The sequence below is a fragment of the Panulirus ornatus genome, chromosome 5 (assembly GCF_036320965.1).
Source record: "Panulirus ornatus isolate Po-2019 chromosome 5, ASM3632096v1, whole genome shotgun sequence".
Taxonomy (NCBI): domain Eukaryota; kingdom Metazoa; phylum Arthropoda; class Malacostraca; order Decapoda; family Palinuridae; genus Panulirus; species Panulirus ornatus.
Window position 1 is genome coordinate 9,260,842 of NC_092228.1, and position 19,657 is coordinate 9,280,498.

The 19,657-nt window shown below is 39.0% G+C and overlaps 1 protein-coding gene across 8 annotated transcripts in view; it reads right to left on the reverse strand.

The window, feature by feature from the left end:
- The window catches only part of LOC139748206 (F-BAR domain only protein 2), a 138,001-nt gene that overhangs the window by 61,645 nt on the left and 56,699 nt on the right, over positions 1-19,657 (reverse strand). The window lies entirely within an intron of this gene.

Here is a 19,657-nt window from a genome sequence, read left to right on the forward strand (position 1 = left end):
TTACTTACTCGATCAAACCACCTCACACCACACATTGTCCTCAAACATCTCATTTCCAGCACATCCATCCTCCTGCGCACAACTCTATCCATAGCCCACGCCTCGCAACCATACAACATTGTTGGAACCACTATTCCCTCAAACATACCCATTTTTGCTTTCCGAGATAATGTTCTCGACTTCCACACATTTTTCAAGGCTCCCAAGATTTTCGCCCCCTCCCCCACCCTATGATCCACTTCCGCTTCCATGGTTCCATCCGCTGACAGATCCACTCCCAGATATCTAAAACACTTCACTTCCTCCAGTTTTTCTCCATTCAAACTCACCTCCCAATTGACTTGACCCTCACCCCTACTGTACCTAATAACCTTGCTCTTATTCACATTTACTCTCAACTTTCTTCTTCCAACACACTTTACCAAACTCAGTCACCAGCTTCTGCAGTTTCTCACATGAATCAGCCACCAGCGCTGTATCATCAGCGAACAACAACTGACTCACTTCCCAAGCTCTCTCATCCCCAACAGACTTCATACTTGCCCCTCTTTCCAGGACTCTTGCATTTACCTCCCTTACAACCCCATCCATAAACAAATTAAACAACCATGGAGACATCACACACCCCTGCCGCAATCCTACATTCACTGAGAACCAATCACTTTCCTCTCTTCCTACACGTACACATGCCTTACATCCTCGATAAAAACTTTTCACTGCTTCTAACAACTTGCCTCCCACACCATATATTCTTAATACCTTCCACAGAGCATCTCTATCAACTCTATCATATGCCTTCTCCAGATCCATAAATGCTACATACAAATCCATTTGCTTTTCTAAGTATTTTCTAAGTATATATATATATATATATATATACATATATATATATATATATATATATATATATATATATATATTATCCCTGGGGATAGGGGATTAAGAATACTTCCCACGTATTCCCTGCGTGTCGTAGAAGGCGACTAAAAGGGGAGGGAGCGGGGGGCTGGAAATCCTCCCCTCTCGTTTTTTTTTTTAATTTTCCAAAAGAAGGAACAGAGGGGGACAGGTGAGGATATTCCAAAAAAGGCCCGGTCCTCTGTTCTTAACGCTACCTCGCTAACGCGGGAAATGGCGAATGATTTATAAGAATCAGAAAAAAAAAAAAAAATATATATATATATATATATATATACATATATGGTGACTGAGTTTGGTAAAGTGTGTGAAAGAAGAAAGTTAAGAGTAAATGTGAATAAGAGCAAGGTTATTAGGTACAGTAGGGTTGAGGGTCAAGTCAACTGGGAGGTAAGTTTGAATGCAGAAAAACTGGAGGAAGTAAAGTGTTTTAGATATCTGGGAGTGGATCTGGCAGCGGATGGAACCATGGAAGCGGAAGTAGATCATAGGGTGGGGGAGGGGGCGAAAATCCTGGGAGCCTTGAAGAATGTGTGGAAGTCGAGAACATTATCTCAGAAAGCAAAAATGGGTATGTTTGAAGGAATAGTGGTTCCAACAATGTTGTATGGTTGCGAGGCGTGGGCTATGGATAGAGTTGTGCGCAGGAGGATGGATGTGCTGGAAATGAGATGTTTGAGGACAATGTGTGGTGTGAGGTGGTTTGATCGAGTAAGTAACGTAAGGGTAAGAGAGATGTGTGGAAATAAAAAGAGCGTGGTTGAGAGGGCAGAAGAGGGTGTTTTGAAATGGTTTGGGCACATGGAGAGAATGAGTGAGGAAAGATTGACCAAGAGGATATATGTGTCGGAGGTGGAGGGAACGAGGAGAAGAGGGAGACCAATTTGGAGGTGGAAAGCCCCTGGTTCAATCCACTGACAGCACATCGACCCTGGTATAACACACTGTTCCAATTCACTCTATTCCTTGCACACCTTTCACCCTCCTGCATGTTCAAGCCCCAATCACTCAAAATCTTTTTCACTCCATCCTTCCACCTCCAATGTGGTTTCCCACTTCTCCTCGTTCCCTCTGCCTATGATACACATATATTATCTATTCATCTATTATACATAATCAGTTTCCTGCATCAGCGAGGTAGCGCCAGCAAACCGACGAAGAATGGCCCATCCACTCATATATGCATATATATATTCATATATATATACATAAATACCCATACATGCACATATACATACACATATGCATATATATATCAATATATACACAGATACATACATATACTTAAACATACACAGACTATACATATATACACATGTACATATTCATACTTGTTTGCCTTCATCCATTCCTGATGCTACCCAGCCCCACAGGAAACAGCATCGCTACCCCTAGCTTCAGCGAGGCAGTGCCAGGAAAACAGATAAAAAAGGCCACTTATTTTTCACAAGCTCTCACATGATAAAGTAACAGTAAACACAATTTTGTCTCACCATGGATTCAACTTTCACCCTGTAGATGAGGTCAATCTTTCTGACCAAAGTTCAGCCACCACTAAATTTAATGCTTATACTAATTCTGAGTAAAAAAAAATCTTGCAAATAGGACTTGTTTTGGTACAAAGACAATCAACTACAAAATCAAATATCCATTTCCATTCAATGATTTAAGGCTTCAACCAAATTTGCTTGGAATCCAATTTGCTGAGAAGTGTGGTTACAAAATGCTTAGGTGATTAGCTTATAAATTCAGCCAATGAAAATTCACAATAGATGCACTAAGCTAATTACATGCAACTGATGACAACAAAAATTCTAAGGAACATTGCAAACTGAAGTCATCCCAACTCAAATAACCCAGACTCCATCTAATCAATTAAGTCCTGGCCACCTCTGCTTTCTGAGATGCCTAAAATCGGTGAACAAACATACAGCACTCAAGGATGGGTTAGACTTGGTATCCCATTCCAGCTACATCCATGCATATGCTGAAATCCTAATACTCTGGTAAATGTTAATATCACATACTGACGTTGATAAACCCACATTTTTCACTGTAAATAAAGCAAGGTTACTGGAATTGCTGTGAAGAACAAGAAAATGTGTTTGTGTGTAAAAGCCATGTACCTTCCTGCTCATGAGATAAGAATCTTCAGATAGTTTTCCTCAGCCTTCACAATAAAATACAAAATGAATTAAAAATAATCAAATACCCTTTATAATTACCTTACAAAGAAAAAACTGGATACCCTGTACAGCATATAAAAAATCAACCTGATTCATTCATTTCTTTATGATTCATGGTATACTATACCAATAATTTTGTCCTTTAACAAGGAAACACTAGTGTATATAGAGGGTATTTCAGTGATTTTTAAGTTATCATAATGGCTATTCACCTAACTATCTATGATGGCAAAGCAAAGTAATCTAGTTCAGGTTCCAAAAACATTGCCAAAATAAATTTAGATTATCATCCCAGAAGAACCACATCCTCATCTTATCATATCTAGTACTGCCACTTTCACAAGCTCTTGCAGTTGGTTGCAGGCCAAAGTAAGTTTATTTCAGTATTTGATGTTACATCCTATGATATACTGTTTCATGGTATACAATGTGTTTTAATATTTTCATGTAATGTGTTCTCATACACCACATTAAGATAATTCCTTAAATGCACGCCAAGGATTTCCTAAAAGGAGACCATCAACAGGTGGAATATTATTCCAAATGATTTTCTAAATGCTTTTGGAATAAAAATGTAATATCATCTAGATTTGGCAGCACTATAAATGACACTATGACTAAAAATCCTTTATGAAGATGTATTCAATTACAATAGCTATATGTAAACCCATTCCTGAAATGGTAATGATCTGTGGGTGGAATGATTCAAAATCATTTTCCCCACTACTTGTGGGATAAAGACATATAATTTAGTCTTGGCATTATCATGGGATAAATATCTAATATAACTTAGTTTTTTCATTATCATAAAAGTAATATATACTGAAAAGCCTTTAAAATCTTTAAATACAGGTATATCACTCCAGTATTTGAATGTAAACCTAGCATTCATTTAATGATGACCATCAGCAGGTGAAGTATGAATCCAAACACTATCTCTAGTGCTTGTGGGGTAGGAACCAAATGTTATTCAGCTTTGGCATCACTATAAATTAAACTATGACTGAAATACCTTATATCTTTCTATATTTCATCACTTACTCACTGACTGCTGATGAGCTATACACGACACAGGTTACGTTAAGGAGTTGACTGTGAGAGTGTCATATACAGTTGAAGGCACTTAGAAATTCCAGGCACAATAAACATCTGAGTACCAAGACAGGATGTAAATACCATGAACTCAGCCAATGTTTCCACATCCTTCACCCATACTTTTTTTTACTCCAATGGTCAGCAACCAGCCAAGCAGAGAACTTTCTCTAGTAACTTTAAAGAGGCAGGAATTTGCAAGATCCTTTATCAGGCATCAGACAGCCACAGTATTATCCTTCAGAAATGAAATTCTGTACCCCAGACTCAGGATGGTCTGGAAGATGAAAAACCATGGTACTTCCAAATTCTTTATGATAAAATAATAGAACTTTTGTACCTCCATCCAAAAGCCCACAACCAAATGACCCTCTCAAGAATGGAAGCCCCATCCTTAACTCGATACATCCATCCAAATCACTGGGGAAGTCAATGTAAATCTCCAAGGCATGAGTTTTTGGGGGGCTGGAGGCCCTCTGCATCAGTCCATTATGCTGACGATTAAAGAAATTCCCAGGGAATTTCTGCCTGCTGCAGGAAAGAATTCATGTACCTAGAAAGTAAATCTTTTGGTAAGATGCCTTGCCATGTTATTGCAGAAGGCTGCTCTAATTACCATCTAGACACTAAGCTGGGGGAATGCAAGGCAATAACAGCACTTGCATACAACAAAGCTTTGTCCCTAAGGGCAAAAAGTGTCAGTTCTAATTACCATCGAGACACCAAGCTGGGGAATGCAATAACAGCACTTGCATACAACAAAGTTCCCAAAGGGACAAAGTGTCAATCTGATTGTTCTAATATATTCCTAACCATATAAAGTTGTGGCTAAAATCCAAGAAGACTGTGGAGGCCTTGACCGATTGACATTTAACCCTAGACTAAATAGTATGGATGCTTCATAATACAGCAACACCATTCAAGTCCATACCTCTAGTGTAATTTCCCCCTTTATCAAAGCCCCCAAAAGAACAAGACAATCAAATCACAAGAATCAGAAACACTTGGAAGGAATGGAAAGAGGAGACATGACCAAGTTATGCTACCTACACCCTGTTCACCACGATAACTCCCAGCTTTTCTGCATATATGCAAGTTCAACCTTATTGGAAGTATGAACAACTATCCTCAATGAATTCTCTCAATATCACCATAAAAGTAGGTGGGAAAACAAACTAACAGACATTCTAAGTATAAAATGTGGTAACACTGGAACTAATATCATACAGTAATTCACACATAAAGGATTTAAAAAACATATTTGTATTGGGATCCATCTGCTGGTGTTACCAGATTCCACCTACTTGAGGTTGCACTGTCAATGAAGCCATCTTTGGTGAGACTGTATCTATAAAATTGTTTCATTTCCTAGACCATGCCAACCTGAACATCCCAAATTAGCCCCCCTATCATCAAACACATTCAACAATACTTCAAAGTATTCACCCCATCCCCTCTTCATCTCCGCCAGTTACAACTTCCACATTTGCCCCATTCACCAAAATTCCTATTTGTTCTCTTGTTTTTCTCACACCACTGATCTCAGGCCTAAAGATTTTCTTACTCTCCCTTAAGTATGCTGATACTTTCTCACCCAAACCCATATTTGCCCTCATTTTCAGCCCCAGCACCTAAATCTTGGCCTGCTACCATTTTCCCTCATACATCTTCATATAACTTGGACTCCCTCTCTACAATTAAAACACATAGACCTCTCTTTTCTTTTTCATGAGAACTTAATTTTGTCATCCCATCACTCATCACCCTTTCAAACATGCCCTCCTCTCACCTTCTGCATGCCAAGTACTTCTCTCACATGTCAGCAATGCTTCCCTACATACCTATTCTTTACCCATTCCCCTAGCTTCACTTATTCTCACCTTTTGCTTTTCTCCACTCAATCTCTCCTGGTATCTCTTCAAACAAGCCTCTTCTCAAAGCTCACTGACTTTCACCATCCTCTTTTCACTTTCAACATTTCCCCTCTACAAATCTTCGCAGTTGCCTCCACTAGGTAATGATCAAACATCCCATAAGCTGCCCCCCTCTGCGTTCAAATCCCATGGTCTCTCTTTTGCAAACCTATACTATGGTCTCTCCTTTGCAAACCTATCAAATATTACATAATCCAATAATGCCTGATTACTATCTTTTCTTCTCCAAATGCTCATGTATGTCCCTTTTTAAACCAGGTATTTTCAATCATTAATCCCTTTTGGTTAAGGACTCCACAAACTGCTCATCATTTGTGTATATAATACTACAAAACCATAGAAAACAAAATGACCAAAAATGTCAAATAAAATTATTAACATCTGTGGACCAGTTTCCATTAGCTATCGATGCCAGATTCACTTGCAGATAATGGCAAAGCCCCTATTAGGAACCCCATTGTGTTAACTTGTAATCCTAAGCCAGGATTCTTGGTGGTGTAATATAATCAATGTGAGTTACTCTCCTCACATTCTCAGTGTTTTATATATCTGGAAACTGAAGCTTCAAAACTGAAGCAAAATAAGCAATAAGTGCACTATCTAAAAGCTTAGCATCCTTAGATATCAAACTTTATAAAGCTATGCCGAAATATGTTTCAACAGATTAACTGCACCCCCTCACACAATCCGTCAACACTCATTATATCATCTTCATTACTATTTTTGTTACAATTCTCATTAACATAGTCCTTTATGAGTCTGGTCTCCAATAAAAAGAGGCATACAACATAAAACTTCTGGGTTTACAGGTAAAGCAGATGCTTAACTCAAATGAGGTAAAGATCCTCAAAAAGTCTTCTCAGTGCACATATGCTTTGACTGCCACTCACTAACTTTTGAAAGAACGGAAAATAAAAGGCTAATATCCCATCATCAACATAAAAGTAGTGAAAATCTTGCATACTGAATTCATAGTGAACCAATGCTTATTTCCAAGACTGTTCCTTAAACATATAACGATACCACAAAAATGTGACATGAATTTTGTAACTTCAAAAATTAGAAATGGAGTTACCAAAGAATATACTGATGAGCTGAAACTGAGGTAATGGGGCGGGGAGAATATATTGGTTTATGGTGTAACCACGAATCCTAATTGGCTGTCCTTACAGTAGCTTATCACTAGCTAAGTATAGCTTATTCGAATTTTCACTGGCTAAATTTCAACGCTAACCAAAAGAGGCCAAGGCATGTAACCATTTTATCTACACAGTTTAGTTCTGAAACAATCTATGTCCAGGCTTAAATATACAGATCAGTCACAGAATATATCTTGGTTGCTAAGTACAATAAATTCTTATTGCACATATAAGTAATTTACCTGAACACTGAAGTGCAGTGTTTCTGTACTCTCTGTACCTCTCGTCTTTGTTGCTCACAAGTGCTAAATCATGCTTTGTTTTTATTAGTAAAAGCAATCTTATATGCAAGTCAGAAAAAAATAAAAATATCATGGATATACATTCTATGGTTATTCAATAATTATATGGAACTTAATCATAAAATCAAGATTTGATCAGTTAAACCCATTTGAGAACTTAAACTAAAACTCACATATGACATAAGCATATCAATCACAGAACTTAAGTAATGTAATTATAACACAAAAATATCTGGAACATGTTATATCTGGAAATGTAAATGTCATGTCTACAATTTCTTACAAAAGCCTAGAAGAAAAATTTCCATTAAAAAAGGACATTATATGCATCATAATAGCAAACTATCATAAATTGTAAATAAACTTAGTACATGCACTTCAGTATTATTTCTACGGATTAGTAGCAAGACAAAACAATATTACCCTCATCACACATCCAGAAAAGAGAAGCAATGACAATCTATCTTAATACTGGCATACAAGCCCAAGCACATGCATAAAAGCAAGCTTGAAGAAGTTATTGTTAATAACAAAACAGTTACATTACATGTATATCTTTCCTCGAGAGGATGATGAATTTGAAACTTAAAATTACTGAAACCTACAACAATACACATTTGCTTGAGAATACACTGGCCAACACAAGACATCTTCTGTTTCATTAATGTCTTAAAAATCAAATACTTCTGGTACTCTAAAACACTTTCAAGAAAATAATTAGGGATAATATTTAGCAAAATCATTTACAACTGTAGTAACCAAGAAAACTTCAAACATCCAAACCCAAAAATATGATCAAATATTAACAATGCCTCTGTTCAAAATTTTTGCTACTATTCAAATGTCACAAAACACTTTAAAAACCAGTATTTTACAAAATCACTCATGTTAGTTTTATGATAATAATTTAGGCTGCATATATAATTTTTTTTCATAAATCATTTACTAAAGCATTGCAAAGACATGTTCTTATAATCAGCAACACACTTTAAGCAATTAAGATATATCCTTGAATTATGAAATAATGATTGTAGTGGCGACAGCCTTGAAGCAAGGTTAGTGTGGATTACTACAGTGAAATTACTTAAGCTTTAAGAAACATATACAGGTATCATTAAATCAATCATTGGTCACTGCTAATAAAAACATAAAAAAAAAACCACAAAATCCATACTTCACATAATTTACTTTATATACAAATACAGTAATTCACAGTAACATTCATGGAATTGTTGACTAACCATTTATTATACTCCTCCACACATTACTCTTCCAGGTCTTTACAACACAAGCAGAAAAATCAAATATCACATTAATCATCTTGGCAGAGGAAAACATAGTTACAGTACAAAATGATGAATGATTAACCTGCATTAATTACCATTCATATGAGTAATCCCAATTCTCCCATTCTATTCTAGAAGACATTTCTAAAAAAAAAAAAAAAAAAAAAAAAAAAAAAAAAAAAAAATCATATCTGTATTACTGTCAATAAGGAAACTAAAAAACATACAGATCATTTTCAGACTACAAAAAATGCATACAATTTGTGCAGACTGAAAATAATGTTTTCATTATAACATAAATGAAAACAGTATGGGAGATGTGGAGACTAACACTCTGCATTCTGACATATTGATTCTCTTCAGATCAAATTCACGTAATGCATGAAAAATAAATCAGGAGCAAAAAAACAAAACTATGGAAATATCTGGTAAGGAGAGAGAAGCACACAAACAAATGAACAAAAAAGATTAATGACATGTACAAATCATAATTTTCACATGAAAAGAACTGAATATAACACATACACCAAATGTGATTTCATATTTTGGATGTGACAGGTATAAAATATATATGCCAACTTACATTTGAGAAGAATGGAGGGAAGAGTGCAAAATATAAATACATGAACAGAAGTACATAAGTTAGTTAATGTGAATAAGAAAAAAAATGAGGATCATCAGAAGATTCATTCCCCCCTAACATTTTTCTTTGCTATGTCAGTTTTAGTGAGGTCAGCAATGTTTTGCTATGCTAGGTAAGGTTAGATCTAGTTAGATTAGTTTAGGTTTGAACCTTTGCCTAAACCAACATTGAAGAATTGGGGTAAATCTCTGGGTGATCCATCAGGACTACTATATCATCACATGTACATATCTTTGCTCTCAAAGACAGTGACCTCTCTTTCCATACACATATAATGCACCCAGGACCCTAACCCCCTCACCCATCCTATGGCTAACTTCAGCTCGTAATAGTTCCACCGACAGCCGTGTCCACTCCCAGTTATCCAAAGCAATCCATTCTCAAGGTTCTCTCCATTCAAACTCATACTCCAGCCCTTCTGTCTCCCTCCCATGCTAAACTTAATAACCTTAATCATATCTATACTAATTCTCAATTTTCTCCTTTCAAACTCTTCAAATCTCAGAAACCAGCTTTTGCAGTTTCCCAAATCTGACATGACAGCCATGTCATAGCAGATTTCCCATCCATTCACCTCCCCAAACAACCTCTCCATAAACATATTGAAAAGCCATGGTGACATCAAACATCCCTATCACACACCCACTTTCACCTGCGACAACTCATCTTCCTCTCTTTCTAGTCATGCACATGCCTTACTCTCTTGATAAAAAATCCTCACTGCATCAAGTAACTTTCCCAAAAAATCAAATACTCAAAACACCTTCCAAAAAGCATCTGTGTATTCACAAATCATAAGTTCTCTGTAAAACCATACGTGCCACACACATCCTAAACACTCCACATCTTCTAACCTATCACCTACTACAATCAACAGTCCTTCAAACTACTTTCTCCATCTCCTGACCTTTCCTTTGCCTGTACCCCTTCTCCATCTGCTCTCTTCACCTCTTCTTTGCCTGTACCACTTCTCCATCTGCTCTCTTCAGCAATGTTTTTTTTCTCTTGTTCTCTTCATGTAACTCACCTCCTCCTAAAACATTTTCTTATTCTCCCTGAATTCTACTGATACTCTTTCACCCTAACTCTCATTTACCCAATTTTTCAGCCCTTGTGTCTTCCTCTTGTATATCTCCCAATCACGCACACTCCTTCCCTTCAGGTAATGCCCATTCTTTCTTTTTCTTCTTTGCTTTGTCGCTGTCTCCCGCGTTTGCGAGGTAGCGCAAGGAAACAGACGAAAGAAATGGCCCAACCCACCCCCATACACATGTGTATACATACATCCACACAAGCAAATATACATACCTACACAGCTTTCCATGGTTCACCCCACATGCTTCACATGCCCTGATTCAATCCACTGACAGCACGTCAACCCCGGTATACCACATCGATCCAATTCACTCTATTCCTTGCCCTCCTTTCACCCTCCTGCATGTTAAGGCCCCGATCACACAAAATCTTTTTCACTCCATCTTTCCACCTCCAATTTGGTCTCCCACTTCTCCTCGTTCCCTCCACCTCCGACACATATATCCTCTTGGTCAATCTTTCCTCTCATTCTCTCCATGTGCCCAAACCATTTCAAAACACCCTCTTCTGCTCTCTCAACCACGCTCTTTTTATTTCCACACATCTCTCTTACCCTTACGTTACTTACTCAATCAAACCACCTCATACCACACATTGTCCTCAAACATCTCATTTCCAGCACATCCATCCTCCTGCGCACAACTCTATCCATAGCCCACGCCTCGCAACCATACAACATTGTTGGAACCACTATTCCTTCAAACATACCCATTTTTGCTTTCCGAGATAATGTTCTAGACTTCCACACATTCTTCAAGGCTCCCAGGATTTTCGCCCCCTCCCCCACCCTATGATCTACTTCCGCTTCCATGGTTCCATCCGCTGCCAGATCCACTCCCAGATATCTAAAACACTTTACTTCCTCCAGTTTTTCCCCATTCAAACTTACCTCCCAATTGACTTGACCCTCAACCCTACTGTACCTAATTACCTTGCTCTTATTCACATTTACTCTTAACTTTCTTCTTTCACACACTTTACCAAACTCAGTCACCAGCTTCTGCAGTTTCTCACATGAATCAGCCCATACATCTCATTTTTTGCCTTACACAAAATTTTTTTTTAACTTTCTCATCCCACCACTTACTAACCATTCTCACATGCTCAAATCTCACCTTTTCCACTCCACACACTTCTCTCAGACATGAGTTTTGTTTCCCTAAACGTAATGATGTCACAATTTTTCAAGCATTTTCAATTCAATTTCCCTATTTTAAGCTTCCCCTAAATTACCAACAATATTCTATGTATGCAAGAGAGGCATGTAAGGGCAGGGATAAGTGGAGACTTCTTTAGCCGTGGTCACCCCTTGGGAGTTCTCAGAGGGAACTGGCATCAGAGACATAGATTGATAGACAGTTATTCTACGAATATGAGCAAAACTCTCTGGTGGATACTGCACTATAGTCACTGGGTATACCCTGACGTAAATGGTGGTAACATACCAAAATTGAAATGTCAGTACATGCTGGTTTTAAATGGGTGCAGCAGTTTAATTGGCTTTTATTTCCTCAATATATCAATTCTTATTACTTCACCTTTCCTTGTGAAGCCACTTTTTGTTCTTTCACCCTGGCCAACACTTAAGGGTTAACCAAGTTGTAATCTAACTTCTGTAATTCAAAAAAATTTCTCAAGTCATTATTGGAGACACCTATATGATTTAGTGAATTCTATCTAAAGGTGTTACTAGACTCCACTTGCTTGTAGTTACTCTTTGTGAAAAGTCATTTCTGATGAGGCTGTATCATCATCAGCTGACAAGAGTACAGTCCCATCAGAGGACTTCTCACTTCAGTGGGGTCAATCATTTCCCTGCTACTGGAAGTAGTGTAGCCTTGAAATTGCAGAGGTGCCCCTTCAGAGAAAGGGATCCTACAGCTAAATGATGATAATAACGATATTGATAACGATAATAATAATAATAATAATAATAATAATAATAATAATAATAATAATAAAACAATAATAATAATAATAATGTGTGTGTGTGTGTGTGTGTGTGTGTGTGTGTGTGGGCATTTGTGTATATACATGTGTATGTGGGTAGGTTGGGCCATCTTTTTGTCTGTTTCCTTGTGCTACCTCACTGGTGTGGGAGATGGCAGCTGGGTATAAAATAAAAAAAATAATAATAATATCTCTGGGGACTGGGGAGACAGAATACTTCCTACATATTCCCTGTGTGTGGTAAAAGGCAACTAAAAGGGGAGGTAGCAGGGGGCTGGGAATCATCCCCTCAATTTTTTACTTTTCTAAAAGAAAGAACAGAGAAGGGGGCCAAGTGAGGACTTTCCCTCCGAGGCTCAATCCTCTGTTCTTAATGTTCCTTCGCTAATGTAGAAAATGGTGAATACGTATGATAAAATAATAATATGTGGTGTGAGGTGGTTTGATCAAGTAAAGTAAGTTATGAAAGGGTATGAGAGATGCATGGAAATTAAAAAGTGTGGATGAGACAACTGAGAAGGGTGTGTTGAAATGGTTTGGTCATATGGAAAGGATGAGTGAGGAAAGACTAAAAAAGAGGATATGTGTGTCAGAGGTGGAGGGAAAAAGGAGAGTGGGAGACCAAACTGGAGGTGGAAAGATGGAGTGAAAAAGATTTTGAGCAATTGGGGCCTAAACATACAGGAGGGTGAAAGGCATGCAAGGAATAGAGTGAACTGGAACGATGTGGTATAACAGGGTCAACATGCTGTCAAAGGACTGAACCAGGGCATGTGAAACATCTAGGGTAAACCATGTGGGGCCTGGATGTGGATAGGGAGCTGTGGTTTCGGTGCATTACACATGACAGCTAAAGACTGAGTGAGAATGCATGTGGTCTTTTTTGTCTACTTTCTTGGTGCTACCTCGCTGATGCAAGAAACAGCAATTATGTATAATAATAATAATAATAATATGTGTATATGAGTGGATGGGCCATTCTTTGTCTATTTCTTGGCACCACCTCGTTGATGCGGGAAGCGGCGATCAAGTATAATATATCTAGCTAATGTGGGAGACAGCGACTAAGCATAATAAAAAAACTGGAGGAAGTGAAGTGTTTTAGATATCTGGGAGTGGATCTGGCAGCGGATGGAACCATGGAAGCGGAAGTGGATCATAGGGTGGGGGAGGGGGCGAAAATTCTGGGGGCCTTGAAGAATGTGTGGAAGTCGAGAACATTATCTCGGAAAGCAAAAATGGGTATGTTTGGAGGAATAGTGGTTCCAACAATGTTGTATGGTTGCGAGGCGTGGGCTATGGATAGAGTTGTGCGCAGGAGGATGGATGTGCTGGAAATGAGATGTTTGAGGACAATGTGTGGTGTGAGGTGGTTTGATCGAGTGAGTAACGTAAGGGTAAGAGAGATGTGTGGAAATAAAAAGAGCGTGGTTGAGAGAGCAGAAGAGGGTGTTTTGAAATGGTTTGGGCACATGGAGAGAATGAGAGGAAAGATTGACCAAGAGGATATATGTGTCGGAGGTGGAGGGAACGAGGAGAAGTGGGAGACCAAATTGGAGGTGGAAAGATGGAGTGAAAAAGATTTTGTGTGATCGGGGCCTGAACATGCAGGAGAGTGAAAGGAGGGCAAGGAATAGAGTGAATTGGAGCGATGTGGTATACCGGGGTTGACGTGCTGTCAGTGGATTGAATCAAGGCATGTGAAGTGTCTGGGATAAACCATGGAAAGCTGTGTAGGTATGTATATTTGCGTGTGTGGACGTATGTATATACATGTGTATGGGGGGGGGGTTGGGCCATTTCTTTCGTCTGTTTCCTTGCGCTACCTCGCAAACGTGGGAGACAGCGACAAAGTTTAATAAAAAAAAAATATATTTATTTATTTATCTATTTTGCTTTGTCGCTGTCTCCCGTGTTTGCGAGGTAGCGCAAGGAAACAGACGAAAGAAATAGCACAACCCACCACCATACACAATGTACACACACACACGCTCACACACACAAATATACATACCTATACATCTCAATGTACACATATATATACACACACAGACACATACATTTATACCCATGCACACAATTCACACTGTCTGCCCCTATTCATTCCCATCGCCACCTCGCCACACATGGAATATCATCCCCCTCCCCCCTCATTTGTGCGAGGTAGCACTAGGAAAAGACAACAAAGGCCCCATTCGTTCACACTCAGTCTCCAGCTGTCACACAATAATGCCTGAAACCACAGCTCCCTTTCCACATCCAGGCCCCATACAACTTTCCATGGTTTACCCCAGACGCTTCACATGCCCTGATTCAATCCACTGACAGCACGTCAACCCCGGTATACCACATCGATCCAATTCACTCTATTCCTTGCCCGCCTTTCACCCTCCTGCATGTTCAGGCCCCGATCACTCAAAATCTTTTTCACTCCATCTTTCCACCTCCAATTTGGTCTCCCACTTCTCCTCGTTCCCTCCACCTCCGACACATATATCCTCTTGGTCAATCTTTCCTCACTCATTCTCTCCATGTGCCCAAACCATTTCAAAACACCCTCTTCTGCTCTCTCAACCATGCTCTTTTTATTTCCACACATCTCTCTTACCCTTACATTACTTACTCGATCAAACCACCTCACACCACACATTGTCCTCAAACATCTCATTTCCAGCACATCCACCCTCCTGCGCACAACTCTATCCATAGCCCACGCCTCGCAACCATACAACTTTGTTGGAACCACTATTCCTTCAAACATACCCATTTTTGCTTTCCGAGATAATGTTCTCGACTTCCACACATTCTTCAAGGCTCCCAGGATTTTCACCCCCTCCCCCACCCTATGATTCACTTCTGTTTCCATGGTTCCATCCTCTGCCAGATCCACTCCCAGATATCTAAAACACTTTACTTCCTCCAGTTTTTCTCCATTCAAACTTACCTCCCAACTGACTTGACCCTCAACCCTACTGTACCTAATAACCTTGCTCTTATTCACATTTACTCTTAACTTTCTTCTTTCACACACTTTACCAAACTCAGTTTCTGCAGTTTCTCACATGAATCAGCCACCAGCGCTGTATCATCAGCGAACAACAAATGACTCACTTCCCAAGCTCTCTCATCCCCAACAGACTTCATACTTGCCCCTCTTTTCAAAACTCTTGCATTCACCTCCCTAACAACCCCATCCATAAACAAATTAAACAACCATGGAGACATCACACACCCCTGCCGCAAACCTACATTCACTGAGAACCAATCACTTTCCTCTCTTCCTACACGTACACATGCCTTACTTCCTCGATAAAAACTTTTCACTGCTTCTAACAACTTGCCTCCCACACCATATATTCTTAATACCTTCCAAAGGGCATCTTTATCAACTCTATCATATGCCTTCTCCAGATCCATAAATGCTACATACAAATCCATAATAATAATAATAATAATAATAATAATAATAATAATAATAATAATAATAAGAGTAAATGTGAATAAGAGCAAGGTTATTAGGTACAGTAGGGTTGAGGGTCAAGTCAATTGGGAGGTAAGTTTGAATGGAGAAAAACTGGAGAAAGTAAAGTGTTTTAGATATCTGGGAGTGGATCTGGCAGCGGATGGAACCATGGAAGCGGAAGTGAATCATAGGGTGGGGGAGGGGGCGAAAATCCTGGGAGCCTTGAAGAATGTGTGGAAGTTGAGAACATTATCTCGGAAAGCAAAAATGGGTATGTTTGAAGGAATAGTGGTTCCAACAATGTTGTATGGTTGCGAGGCATGGGCTATGGATAGAGTTGTGCGCAGGAGGGTGGATGTGCTGGAAATGAGATGTTTGAGGACAATGTGTGGTATGAGGTGGTTTGATCGAGTAAGTAATGTAAGGGTAAGAGAGATGTGTGGAAATAAAAAGAGCGTGGTTGAGAGAGCAGAAGAGGGTATTTTGAAATGATTTGGGCACATGGAGAGAATGAGTGAGGAAAGATTGACCAAGAGGATATATGTGTCGGAGGTGAAGGGAACGAGGAGAAGTGGGAGACCAAATTGGAGGTGGAAAGATGGAGTGAAAAAGATTTTAAGTGATCGGGGCCTGAACATGCAGGAGGGTGAAAGGCGGGCAAGGAATAGAGTGAATTGGATCGATGTGGTATATCGGGGTTGACGTGCTGTCAGTGGATTGAATCAGGGCATGTGAAGCGTCTGGGGTAAACCATGGAAAGTTGTGTGGGGCCTGGATGTGGAAAGGGAGCATTATTGCATGACAGCTAGAGACTGAGTGTGAACAAATGGGGCCTTTGTTGTCTTTTCCTAGTGCTACCTCGCACACATGAGGGGGGAGGGGGATGGTATTCCATGTGTGGCGAGGTGGCGATGGGAATGAATAAAGGCAGACAGTGTGAATTGTGTGCATGGGTATATATGTATGTGTCTGTGTGTGTATATATGTGTACATTGAGATGTATAGGTATGTATATTTGCATGTGTGGACGTGTATGTATATACATGTGTATGGGGGTGGGTTGGGCCATTTCTTTCGTCTGTTTCCTTGCGCTACCTCGCAAACGCGGGAGACAGCGACAAAGCAAAATAAAAAAATAAAAATAAATAATAATAATAATATCGAGGATGTAAGGCATGTGTACGTGTAGGAAGAGAGGAAAGTGATTGGTTCTCAGTGAATGTAGGTTTGCGGCAGGGGTGTGTGATGTCTCCATGGTTGTTTAATTTGTTTATGGATGGGGTTGTTAGGGAGGTAAATGCAAGAGTCTTGGAAAGAGGGGCAAGTATGAAGTCTGTTGGGGATGAGAGAGCTTGGGAAGTGAGTCAGTTGTTGTTCGCTGATGATACAGCGCTGGTGGCGGATTCATGTGAGAAACTGCAGAAGCTGGTGACGGAGTTTGGTAAAGTGTGTGGAAGAAGAAAGTTAAGAGTAAATGTGAATAAGAGCAAGGTTATTAGGTACAGTAGGGTTGAGGGTCAAGTCAATTGGGAGGTGAGTTTGAATGGTGAAAAACTGGAGGAAGTGAAGTGTTTTAGATATCTGGGAGTGGATCTGTCAGCGGATGGAACCATGGAAGCGGAAGTGGATCATAGGGTGGGGGAGGGGGCAAAAATTTTGGGAGCCTTGAAAAATGTGTGGAAGTCGAGAACATTATCCCGGAAAGCAAAAATGGGTATGTTTGAAGGAATAGTAGTTCCAACAATGTTGTATGGTTGCGAGGCGTAGGCTATGGATAGAGTTGTGCGCAGGAGGATGGATGTGCTGGAAATGAGATGTTTGAGGACAATGTGTGGTGTGAGGTGGTTTGATCGAGTAAGTAACGTAAGGGTAAGAGAGATGTGTGGAAATAAAAAGAGCGTGGTTGAGAGAGCAGAAGAGGGTGTTTTGAAATGGTTTGGGCACATGGAAAGAATGAGTGAGGAAAGATTGACCAAGAGGATATATGTGTCGGAGGTGGAGGGAACGAGGAGAAGAGGGAGACCAAATTGGAGGTGGAAAGATGGAGTGAAAAGGATTTTGTGTGATCGGGGCCTGAACATGCAGGAGGGTGAAAGGAGGGCAAGGAATAGAGTGAATTGGAGCGATGTGGTATACAGGGGTTGACGTGCTGTCAGTGGATTGAATCAAGGCATGTGAAGCGTCCGGGGTAAACCATGGAAAGCTCTGTAGGTATGTATATTTCCGTGTGTGGACGTGTGTATGTACATGTGTATGGGGGGGGTTGGGCCATTTCTTTCGTCTGTTTCCTTGCGCTACCTCGCAAACGCGGGAGACAGCGACAAAGCAAAATAAAAAAAAAAAAAATAAATAATAATAATAATAATAATGAAGCAGCTGGAAGAAACTACAGACAGGTTTGGGAGGCCTGGATGTGAATAAAGGGCCCTGGTTTTGGTGCATTACACTAGACTGTTATAGATATGGTGTGAGCAGATAAGGCCATTTCTCCATTGTTCCTGGCTCTAACTTGGGAAAAGGCAAACAAATATGAAAAAATAACATGGGAAACAGCAAATAAGTATGAATGAATGATGATTATTACATTAATGATAACTCTATCCAAATAAACATGGTATTAGAAAGGTTCATATCCTTAGAGTTTTACTGCAATTACTGTAACAAACCAAATAATCACCCATTTAAAGAAATATTTATCCGTATGAGCAATCTGACCAAAATTCACCAAAGTAGCTTTTAACTACAATAAAATATAGTGATGCATAACATCATGCATAAGCATGAACTTATTTCCAGTAACATATGCCAGAATTTATACAAGAACTATAAGGAAGTATAAAAAGAGGAATGGGTAGAAGTGGAATACAAAATATTCATATCTATTCACACTTGTGGTCTGTCTCTGTTCTCAAGTATACCATAATTCTAATCATACATCTAAACATCAATCATTAATATTATATTTACCAAATCAAAACAGTTAATATCCATATTCATCAGGAATGACTATATAATCAACTGTAGATAATTTCAATGATTGGTTTCACTGCCAATAATAAACAGTAGTTGTTCTATGAATGTATTGGCTCAGCAAAAACATATTCAATATGAAAAACACATTAAATTTAGCATTCTGAATGATTGTATGCATTTAATAATAATGTACTTACAAGATAAAGAATCCTGATGTTGATGTTAATACACACCATAAAAATCGCAGATCTTAAAAGAAATGCAATGAAAAATGATAACAAACAAAACTGGAGTTACAGGTACAAATTTCCTGAAAAATATGAATATAGTATTTAAAATTACCATAAGTAATGATACCCTGAGTGTAAGGGAAACATTTTACAGAAAGGGACTAAAATAACTACTATATTAAGATCTAATATATAGTCAAAGACAAAAATGAGAGATTTACAAACAATCAACTGTGACTGTAGGCAATTAGTTCAGAGATTATCAACATAATTTGTGACATTCAAAATAATTACAAGAAGGTTGAGGTTCAGGATGTAAAAAAGCTATAAAACAAGGTGATGAAGAAGTAATCATATGCCTTTAACAATAAGAAAATACCTATTCTACTATGCTCAGTACATGAGGTTGACCTTGTGTTATTATAATAAGCTCTGTGGCAATCACG